We start from the raw sequence: 12,135 nt of genomic DNA, 5'->3' as shown, positions 1-12,135 counted from the left end.
AGGTGAATTCAAAGATTTGCAGATTGGCGATTGGTTAAACTCTGCTTGAAAGTTAAGGGTTAAACTCTGCTTGAAAAGTTGAAGTCAGCTTGAGGTAAGCGGGGGTGGGTGGTGGTTGTGGAAGCCAAGGTTTTTGTCATGTAGACAAGCCTCCAGGTAGCAGGCTTCGGAGAGAATATATGTGAATATCTCTTACCAAAAGTATCAGACTCTTTGGAGAGACCTAGTAAAGGAAGCAGCTTCTCTACAGGATGCTAACTTTCCCCCACAAGAGGCAGCTTTGCAGGGCCATTTCAAAACATGTCAGGTAAGCATATTTTAGGGTCCAAAAAACTTGAGTTTCTTTCAAGGCCCTGCCATCTGTGATGTGATGCTGTGATAGTGAGGTTGAAATTTGGTATCTTATGGCCACAAAGAGTGTTCAGTCAGACAGACTCCAACTCCCTCCCTGCCCCCTACCTTTCCATCATGACCTGAACTAGATTCTCAGGTTTCATTGTGTCCCCTTGGCTGAGAGGAAGACCCATTCAATGAGAGGGAGTGACTTAGAATTTTATTGTCATTTATTAGCATTATCAAAATACATAAAAAACACCAACTGCATTCAGCACTGATTTATTGAGCATGTACTAGGGACTAGTACTATTCTAGGCAAGAAAGGTGCAGCCACAAATACGACAAAAAGCTTGTTATCATGCTTTTATGGTCCACAGCAGGGGGAAGATAATAAGAGAATCAGTAAATAAAGAAAACACAGAGTGATAAGTGCTCTACGTGGAGCCTACTGTAAGGTAGGATGAGAGAGAGTGAGGGGGTGTGGCTAAGGAAGGCCTCTTTGAGGAGGTGACCTTGAAGCTGATGTCTGAATGTCAAGGAAGAACCAAATCTGCAAAGTTGAGGGGAAGAGCATTCCAGGCAGAGAAACAGCTCTCAGGAACTAAGATGAGAGAGGTTGGCATATTTCAGGGACAGAAAGACACCTGGCCGGTGTAAACCAAAAATAAAATTCTAAGGCCCCCAACCATCTGAATTGACCCCTCCTTTTGGCCAGGACTCTCCAAAGTTAACCTGAAAAACTGGTTCAGGCCATGACAAGAAGAGGGGGTGGGACATGCCTCATTATACCCTCCCCACTTTTGAAATTTAGAAAAAACTGACCAGCATTCAATATCGACACAGACCTTAAAAATCTAATTAGAAACATTTACAACCTGTGCTCTCTGAGGCCTGCTACGTGGAGTCTTCATCTGCATGATAAAACTTTGATCTCCACAAGCCCTTATCATAACACAGACATTCCTTTCTATTAATAATAATGCTTTTGACCAATTGTCAATCAGAAAATTTTCAAATCTTCCTATAATCTGGAAGCCCTCCTTTCTCCTTACAGGCCTTTCTAGACCAAACCAATGTATATCTTACATGTATTTGATTGATGTCTCATGTCCCCCTAAAATGTATAAAACTAGGCTGTGCCCTGACCACATTGGGCACATGTTCTCAGGATCTCCTGAGGGCTGTGCCATGGGCCATGGTCTCTCACATTTGACTCAAAATAAATCTCTTCAAATATTTTACAGAGTTTGACTCTTTTTGTCAACATCTGGTTTAGGAGGCTGAGAAAGAATGATGCAGCATGATATGAGCAGCAGGCAGGGGCCAGATCACAGAGGTCTGTGTAAGCCATGGCAAGGCTTTGAATTTTACTATAAATAAGTTAGGAAGCTACTGGAGGGGCAGAAAGCAGAAAAATGACATGCCCGGATGAGTATAGTGTTTTGGAAACTTTTCGTTTTGATATGATTTCAAACTTACAAAAAATTTGCAAGAATGGTGACATGGTTTGGCTCTGTGTCCCCACCTAAATCTCACCTTGAATTGTAATAATCCCCACATGTCAAGGGTGGGACCAGGTGGAGGTAATTGAATCATGGTGGTGATTTCCCCCATGCCGGTCTCGTGATAGTGAGTGAGTTCTCATGAGATCTGATGGTTTTATAAGCATCTTGCATTTCCCCTGCTGGCTCTCATTCTCTCTCCTGCCACCCAGTGAAGAGGTGCCTTCTGCCATGATTGTAAGTTTCCTGAGGCCTCCCCAGCCATGCGGACCTGTGAGTATTGTTTGTCCCAATACTGGTGATGTTAGCTTTGATCACTTGCTTAAGGTGATGTTCCCCAAGTCTCTCCTCTGTAAAGTGACTAATTTTCCCTTCGTATTTAGTAAGTCATTCCTGAGGAGTTTCTTTGAGACTATGTAAATATCCTGTTGCTCATCAAACTTTTACTAGTTTTAGTACACATTGATGAATTTCTAAATAGTCACTTCTATGTTTATTATTTGGAATTCAACTATAAGGAAGAGCTTTCCTTCCTTCCATTCATTGTGTTAAAAAGAGATCATAGGAAAGTAAAAATGAAACAAGGAGATCAGTTAGTGGGTTGTTGTAGTATGCCACAGGATAGGTAATAATGGCTTCTGCCAATGTGTGTTGGCAGAAGATGGAGATAAATGGATAGATTCAGCCTATGTTTTAAGGTGAACTTGAGAGTTTTGCCAATGGTTTGGGTGTGAGGGTGATGCAAAGAAAGTTATCAAAGATAATTTCTAGATTTTTGTCATAAGCAAATGGTACCATTTAATGGCTCCAATTGGTGGTACCATGATGGTGCCACATATTGAGATAGACAAGACTGGTGGAGAAACTTTGGGAGGGAAAATAAAAAATTTTGATTGGCCATAAGTTTGAAATACTTGCTTAACATCCATGCAGCAGTGCCAAGGAGTTCAAATAGCTGGTGCAAGGGAGAGGGAGTGACTGGTATATACAAAGTATTTAAAGCTGTAACACTGAGTGAGGCTACTTAGAGAATGAGTGCAGACAAAGAAGAAGTCAGAGCACAAATCCTGACCTACTTTAAGAATTAGAAGTCAGGAAAATGAAGCAAATTTGGCAAAAGGGCTGGACAAGAGGCAATTAGCAAGGAGGAAGCAGAACCAGGAGGGTGTGTTGCTGGGTAGGAGAAGAAAGGATTTTAAAAGGAGGGAGTGGCAAATGCTGCTGACTTCTGCTGAGAGCTCAAGTGTGATGAGGACAGGTATTGCAGGTTGGACTCTGCAGCATAAAGAGCAGAGGGGCTAGAACTCAGGAGAAGTGGGTTGAGGGGAGAATGTGAGATGAGGAAGTGGAGGCAGTGATAATAATCAGGGACTTCGGGAAGCTTTGCTGTGACGGAGAGCAAAGTAAAATGGTTGGAGCTGGGCAGGAATACACGGTCAAGAGGGTTAATCTTTTTTCTTTCTATTATTTAATACAGGAGGTAAAAGATCATACTATCTGGTAGAGAAAGTAAAAGGGTGATGCTGAAGAGAAGAAAGAGAGAAAAAAGTCCCTGGGAAGGACGATGGGAGCTGAAAGGTGGTTGGTTTTTGGAGCATGAGACCCTTGATTCTTAGTGATAAGAAAAAGTCATCAGGTCCGTAGGGTGGTGGTGAGGATGCAACATGATGAGGGAGGTCTTTTTGGTTGTTTCAGTTTTTTTGATGACGTGTGAGGCAAGGTCACCAGCTAGAATTGGAGTGGGGACAATGTGAAGAGAGATGTGAAATAGTTACCTTGAAGAATGAAAGAGTTAAGAGATGTGGAGAATGTGTAGGACTATAAGGCAACACTGAAGGCCAGTCTGAGATTTGTGGCCATGAATTAGTGAAACTTGTCAGGAAGTTGGGTTAAAAGAAAGTTAAAAATAGCATGTGTGTCTCACATCACTGTTCTCAAAGCACTTATTTTATTTATTTATTTATTTATTTATTTGTTTGTTTGTTTGTTTATTTATTTAGATGGAGTCTCACTCTGTAGTCCAGGCTGGAGTGCAATGGTGCAATCTTGACTCACTGCAACCTCTGCCTCCCAGGTTCAAGAGATTCTCCGGCTTCAGCCTCCCAAGTAGCTCCGATTACATGCAGCCACCACCAAGCCTGGTTAATTCTTTTTTGTATTTTTAGTAGAGGCGGGGTTTCACCATGTTGGCTGGGCTGATCTCAAACTCCTGACCTCAAGTGATCTGCCTGCCTCAGCCTCCCAAAGTGCTGGGATTACAGGTGTGAGCCACCGTGCCTGGCCTCAAAGCACTTCTGACATGCACTAGCTTGTTTAGTCATCTCTATAAACTTCCCAGGTGTGTGAATGTACCTCCCCTTTATAGATGTGCAAACTATAGCTTAAAGGGATTATGTTTCCAGTCTGAGCCACATGAAACATCTGACTCCAAAACCTGTGCTCCTTTCATCATACCAGCAGCTGTGGAAGTGACTTTGATCACAGAAACAAAGTATAACTCAGATCCACTGCTGTTTTTAAATGATTTGATAGGCTGGGAGTGGTGGCTCACTCCTGTAATCCCAGGACTTTGGGAGGCCTAGGTGGGTGGATAACTTGAGACCAGGAGTTCAAGACTGGCCAACATGGTGAAACCCCATCTCTACTAAAAATATAAAAAATTAGCCAGGCCTGATGGCAGGTACCTGTAATCCCATCTTCTTGGGAGACCAAGGCAGAAGAATCGTTTGAATCTGGGAGGTGGAGGTTGCAGTGAGCCAAGATTGTGCCATTGTATTCCAGCCTGGGTGACAAGAGTGAAACTCTATCTCAAAAAAAAAAAAAAAAAAAAGGAAAGAAAAGAAAAGGATTTCATAGACGAGGGTATAACAGAACGTGGCTGGAGGGTTATTGCTGGTGATTCATGATAGGATAATTATTACAAAGATTCTTACAACATGTCTTAGAGAAAAATATGGTTGACAAATATGGATAATAAATGGTGCTAACAGAGCACAGTGGTTAAGAGGGTGGACTTTGGCATCAGCCACATGTAGGTTCAAAGCCTGGCTCTACCACTTACTGCCTTTGGGACTTCGAGCAAGTAATTTAACTCAGTTTACTCATCTGTAAAATGGTCATAATAACAGTACCTTCTCCCACTGAGTTGTAGTGGGGATTAAATAAAATAATTCATATAAAGAATAGAGCATAGTTATTGGTATACAGTTAGAATTCTTTAAAGCTGTACCATTATTACTACTAGTGAAAACCAAAAATGCAGTGTAAAGATGGGTTGCCATAAATTGTACCAACAGGTATTGTGAATGCTAATTATTTTTCAAAGGTGGGTTGATGAAGGAATTAACACAGTACTCCCTGGTGTTTTTTTTTTGAGACAGGGTCTCACTGTGTCCCCTAGGCTAAAGTACAGTGGTGTAGTGATCACAGCTCACTGTAACCTTGGACTCCTGGGCTCAAGTGATCCTCCTGACTCAGCCTCCTGAATAGCCAGAACTACAAATGTGTGTTACCACTCCTGGCAATTTCTCATTTTTTTTCTTTTTTGTAGAGACAAGGTTTTGCTATACTTGCTCGGGTTGTTCTTGAACTCCCAGTCTCAAGCAATCTTCCTGCCTCAGGTTCCCAAAGCTCTAGAATTACAGGCATGAGCCGCCATGTCTGGTCTCCATGTATTACTATACCGGTATTAATAAGTCACTCCTAAGATTTTTTAGCAATAACTTCTACTGATTACATTAGAATAGAAGCTTAATTGACAAGCCAACAGATTTGTCCCATGAAACAAACATGTTGCTACTGGATAAAACAAAAAAGAAAAACCCTCCAGATATTTACACGTATTTATTTTATGCACATAAATGTCTCATTTAAAATCTATTCAGGAAATATAAGCGAGTGTGTAACTCTGACAGAGAAGCTACAGATAGTGTAAAAAAATTAAAATTCAGAGGAAAATATGCAGTGGGTCAGCAATGGGAGGGATTCTCATCTTACCATATGAATACTTTACATTGTGAGGGATGCAACACACTATAGCAACCTTTCAAAAGGTGAAGAGTCAGCTGCCTGCCTATCATCAAGAGAGCTCTGCTCTGCCATATGTGATTATGTTGGGCTTAGCTCATGGGCCCTATACTAGCATATGAATTTCTATCATGGTTATGTGAGTTACTAAAATAACATAATAATGCAGCAATTCTGATATTTTTGGTCCCTGCCCAGAAATATCAGAATTCAACACAGGTTGAATGAGGCTAATCCAGACCATGTGTTGTGCAAAATTAAAGTAGAAACCTGTGTAATTTACAGTAGAAGGTTGTATATAAATTCTGTGTTTTATGAAGCTTGATAACTTTTTGTAATTATGTGCAATAATTCTGTTGAGTTAAAATAGTACAGCTATGCCAGGCTGCGCATAAAGCTATTGTACCTTTCCAATCCGACTCTTGGAGGAGTTAGTTATGTAGGAGACAGAGTTTTCTGAGCTTGGGTCCCTGTTTGGGAGGGCTCCATTGTAGTTTTCCTTTGGTACATAGGTACCTGGGGAGCTTTGAAACTTTGTAATGCCCTGCCCTCACTGGAGGTGTGTGAAGCTAGAAGCTCTGGCGTTAGAGCCCAGGCGTGGGTGTGTTTAAAAGATTCCACTGTGATTATGATGCACATGTGCACACTAAAGGTCAAGAATTGCATCTAAAGCAAATCTCTCAGATTTCATAAACTGCTATATAAATATATGTGTATATATACACGTTCATAGATATATATTCATTTTCACTAAAATATTTAGGATTATCTAATGTCTACAAAGCTAATGCTCTTGAGAGTGTGATTAGGAAGTCAAAGTGACTGAATTTTTCTGCTAGGTCAGCAAGGTATTTCAGAAATTTATCACAAAACTCTTTATCAGATAAGAATGTTTTCAGCAGTAAGCAACAGAAAGCCCATCTGAGTCACTGAAATAGATAGAAAGTTATTTTTTCTTATAAAACTAAAAAGTCTGGGCCAGGCACGGTGGCTCACGCCTGCAATCCCAGCACTTGGGAGGCCAAAGCGGATGGATCACCTGTGGTCAGGAGTTCGAGACCAGCCTGGCCAACGTGGTGAAACCCCATCTCTACTAAAAATACAAAAATTAGCCGGGTGTGGTGGTGGACGCCTGTAATCCTAGCTGCTCGGGAGGCTGAGGCAGGAGAATCACTTGAACCTGGGAGGCAGAGGTTGCAGTGAGCCAAGATTATGCCACTGTACTCCAGCCTGGGTGATGGAGCAAGACTCCATCTCAAAAAACAAAACAACACAAAACAAAACAAAAAACAAAAGTCTGAAAGTAGGCAGCTCAAGGCTGATGCAACAGCTCAACAACGTTGATAAGAACTCAAGACTTTTTTCCGTTCTCTTCTGACATCCTAACCATGTTAGCTCATGACTTCATGGGTACAACGTGGCCGTGTTAGCTCCATCCATCATGCCCCCATTCATGGCAGGAGGAAGGAAAGGAAAAATTGCACTGGCCATGTTTTTATCAAGAAAGAAGCTCTTTGCCCATATCTTTTTGGCCAGAACTATATCTTATGGCAATCTTTTGCTGGAAAAGTGGCTATTTAGCTTTTCTTGTCCCCACAGTGGAAAAGAAACTAAAAGGAATGAGGGTTAGGAATGGCCAGCCCACACTGATGATCACATTTTATAGGTCTTTCTGCCTAATCTATTAACTTGCTTCTCTGGCACTGGGGAAAGCATCTGAATATACCTTCCCAGATCATTTCATTTTTCTTACTTTCATTACTGTCATTATTTTTATTTAAAATGACAACAGAAGCTGCAACTACCATTTATTGACTACCTACAGTGTACCCGGCATTGTATTAGCGGACTTTTCTACCTTGCTTCCAATACAGTTACAGTAATCCCCACTGCAAGATGAAGATCACTGTCCTTATTTCACAGATAGGAAACTGAGGCTTAGAGACGGTAAATGATTGCCCAGGACTATATATGAGGAAATGACAGAGTTAGAATTTGAACTTGAGTTTACATGGCTTTAAAGCCTATGCTCTTCCCAACAGAGTCACTGCCTCTGTACCTCCAACAAAAATAGCCTGGAGTAATCTACACACGAAAGAATATACATTTTTCATAATCTCTACATGTTCTTTTATAGAGACTTCAAGTATTACTCACTTGCTGCTCCCTTACAACTCCCTGAAGTCATTTAAGAGAAAAAGTGTCATCCTGATGTTGAAGATACCACCCGAGTGCTGTCTGGAACTGAATGGGGGCAGCCAGTTCACCCTGGGACTCTCCACTGGCCCCTGAGTACAGCAGTCCCTGGTGCTCTTGTGCGTCTACAGGATGACACATTGCTTGGCAGGTTCTTGTTCATCTTTCCAGGAACTCACTGAGGTATCTGGGAAATATGGAAGACACACAGTTTCAAAAGTCAAAGTGCTATGGTCATATTACTTCTACAGAAAGCGTCTTTACAGTACAATGGTAAAATGAGCAGGGAGCAGCATGTGGCAAATTGGCAGCCCTGGGTTCCATGCTTCTGAGCTGGCACAGGGAGTGGACCTATGTGAGGCAGAGGGGGCTGGCTTGCTGAAGTCTGATCCTTGGGTGCTGTGCCAAGGTGCAGCACACAGAACCTCTGGTGGCTCCTCAGATGGAACTTTCTGTAGAGAGAGAGCCAGCTGCACTTGGGAGTCTTTCCTTCTGCTCCACAAAACCTATGGTGATATTTTTCTACTGGGTTTATAAAACCAAGATCCCCTAGCTTTACAGACCAACCTCTCATGACCTTAGGATTCTCCAAAATGCTTTTGAAGTCTTTGCTGTATGATGCCTTGAACAGTCAGAGGCCACCTGTGGGTGGAGGCAGCCTCTGAGGGATCTGTTTCAAACCATGGAAGGGAAGCCTAGGTAAATATAACAAGATCTGCAGGCTAGTCAGTGCTTAGCATTCTCTTGAGACTCAAAGGCAAATCAGAAGACATTTTCCTAATTTTGACTCCTGCTAATCCTCAGTGTTGCTTGTGATTGTATGCATTAATTGTTTACTCTCAGGAGGCAGACCATCATGGGTGACCCAGCAGGGACAATGCATCTTCTGTTTACCAACAAGCTCCCAGGAACCTCTGGCTCCCTTAGGTTGGTGTGAGCCAGAATGGGACTTTCTTTCAGGTTTGGATGGCTTTGGGCAGGCGGCCCCCATAAAAATGCCCTGGGGACTTGAAGCCATAAACATGCACACACTCTTCTTTTGACCATGGCAAACAAAGAACATCCTTTAGTTCCACTCTGTCTCCACCTTACCTGCAGCATTTTTCTCCACCAGCAAGGAGTTCCACACGTCAAGACTTTAGTGTCTGCTGCCTGCAAATCCTGTAAAGTGAGAAGTGCAGGAGAGAGATTTCCGAACTCAGAGGTCAGCCTAGAGCTCTGCCATGACCTCACAGCCATAGTAAACTACATGAAACTCCAGAAGAGTCTCACATCATTTGCTTCTAATAACGGGGCTCTGACATTTCTAAGTTCATCAGTTTATAAATATCACTTCTCTCCTTTTCAAAGGTTAACAATTCAGATAAGGTTGTAAATATCTGAGGGTCCTCTGAGCTCGTCCTCCAGACTCAAAATTCTTTCAGGCTTTTCTTGCAAAGCAGTAGAGGACTTGGGGTTTATCAAATTTTCCATTCCTATTTTTGTTTCCCTTACAAGGAAGTAACCCGAATCGTATAACTTTTGCCATTATGTCATCCAATATGTCTCATGCCTTATTCCCTTTCAAGCCCTTAATTCTCTGTGACTTTTTGCTCTTTCAAGGAGAAAATCCTTAGGGTAGGGATGAGAAAGGAGTTCACTTGTCCTACAAATGGACCACCCTGCCCCAGGAGGCAGAAACAGCCTGTCAGTTGGGGATGTGGTACATCATTTTCAGTCAATCTGAGTCAATATGCATTCAGCAAGTTTCCTTATGATATCACCATTTCTATCCTCTTGTCTTCAGCAGTTCAGCAGGAAATTAGCAGCACGCCGCCTTCCCACAAATGTGGCAGGATTGCGGGGTGAGGGTGGGGGGCGAGGTGTCTGGTTTACCACAGACTTCTAACAGGGGAGTCACCTGAACAGTTTAATTTGAGTACAACTTAAAAAAAAAAAAAAAGCAAGCTATAAAGTCACTGCAGGCACTCTAGCGGTAAGAACAGAGGGTCCCTAAATCCCTCTAGTGGAAGATACATTTGGAGATGTCTTTCCAGCTCAGGATAACTCCCTCTTCTCTGGGAATGGCTTTCACCTTTCCACTCCATCCAGAAACCATGCTTGCTTCATGGGACTCCGCCTTCCCTAGTGACAGTTGATTGGACCAGAGGTGGACACCTGGGGGTTTCCAAGTTAGTCTCTGTGGTGACCAGAAGTCTTTCCTCAAGTCTTACCTTCTCCCTGGGGTTTACTCTGCCCATGTTTAAAACTGCATCCTGCCCACAGCACCCCTACCTCCTGCTCTGGATCCCCTCTTACTCCACTCCATCCTTCTTTCTCTACAACCCTTATCATCTAACAAGCTATATGTGCTCATTGATTACACTCATGGTCTACCTCTCCTACTAGAATGTAGCATTGTTCCTGATGCAGCCCAAGCACCCACACCAGTGCCTGCCACTACAATATACAAAAAGTAGTAGTATCCCAGCACTTTTGGGAGGCTGAGGTGGGCAGATCGCCTGAGGTTGGGAGTTCGAGATTAGCATGGAGAAACCCTGTCTCTACTAAAAATACAAAATTAGCTGGGCATGGTGGCTCATGCCTGTAATCCCAGCTACTCGGGAGGCTGAGGCAGGAAAATCACTTGAACCTGGGAGGCGGAGGTTGTGGTGAGCCAAGATCGTGCCATTGCACTCCAGCCTTGGCAACAAGAGTGAAACCTCGTCTCAAAAAAAAAAAAAAAAAAAAAAAAAAAGTAGTAGTTAAATAAATGAATTGGAGTTAGAGTGGTCATATCCTATTCTGTGATTCAGAGGCCAACAGGAGAGCATGAGCCTTCTCCCAGAGATCCAATCCTTTCTTAAGTCCAGGCTTCCCTTCTGCCATTATATTTCATGAGTTCTTGTAGTAAATTGTTTCCTTTTTCCCCTTAAGCTAGCTGTAGTTGGTTTCTATGACTAGCAACAAAGGGGCTTGTCTGAGTAAACAGACAGACAAAAATCCCAGGCTTCCTAGAACTTACATTCTAGTGGAGACAAGTTTGAGAAACACTAAGGGGACCAACGTGGCAGGAGCCCAGTAAACAGGAGAGAAAAGTAGTGGGAGGACCAGGAAGCAAATGAGCAGAGTGGAGCCCTGTGGATACTTGAAGGACTTTGCCTTTTGGCCTGAGTAAGATAGAAAGCCACTGCAGGTTTCCAGCGGTTTTGTATTTTAAAAGGGTCCAGCTGGCTTTTGTAAGAGCTCAGCCTAAGGATTGTGGTGGGCACAGTGGAAGCAGGAATTCCAGTAAGGAGCCCCTGCAATCATCCAGGAAACAGGAGGTGGCCCTGAACAGGGTGGCAGCTGAGGAGAGGGCTGAGAAGTGGCCCAATTCTTCATACAGAAGGCAGAGCTAACACCTCCAACACCTGAGGCCCCATTCTCTGGAACAGTAGAGTTTGCATTTTGCTGTGTTGGAACAGCTGGGCTTTTGGTCCACTGTATCCTGCCAAATCCCCAGTCCATGCCCTCCCCATCCCCCAGCCATGGCCTCTCCTTCCACTTGGTGAGGCTGAGCACACACCACTAAGTAAAATCCTGTACAGGGCTGCACATCCCTTTCCACTTCGAGTCCTCTTGTGGGCTGTTTGCTGTTAGACTTTTCATCTTTGGATGTGCAAGGGTGAAATAGACCCTGAGTGGCAGATTTGGATCTGGTCCTGTGCTTGGCTCTGATTCAGTCCTCAGTTTTCTCGTCTGAAATGAGAGGCCTGATCTCCAGGATCACTCATGGTCCCTTTGAGCTCTCATAGGCTATAATTCTGAGGATCTGAGGACTGAGTGAGTCTATCACTGAACCCAGGTAAACCAAAGGTTGCATCCGTGGTCATAAAATAAGTAATAAATCACTGCAGTGGTTCCTGGAGTGATTCAAGGAGCTCTGCCTTGCCTGGGACCCACAGCTGCTAGCCATGAAAATGGTCTGTGATATATTATTAGCTGGAAGGAAGACAGGTTACAGAAATGGAGGCTTATATTACATTTATGTAAACAAACAAAATAAGGTACATGAAATACTCCTAGTTTTAGCAAAGGTCCTCTCTGCAAAGCA

The sequence above is a fragment of the Rhinopithecus bieti genome, unplaced genomic scaffold, assembly GCF_001698545.2.
Source record: "Rhinopithecus bieti isolate Rb0 unplaced genomic scaffold, ASM169854v2 scaffold_18053, whole genome shotgun sequence".
NCBI classification, from domain to species: Eukaryota; Metazoa; Chordata; class Mammalia; order Primates; family Cercopithecidae; genus Rhinopithecus; species Rhinopithecus bieti.
Note: the sequence above shows the minus strand (reverse complement) of the source record.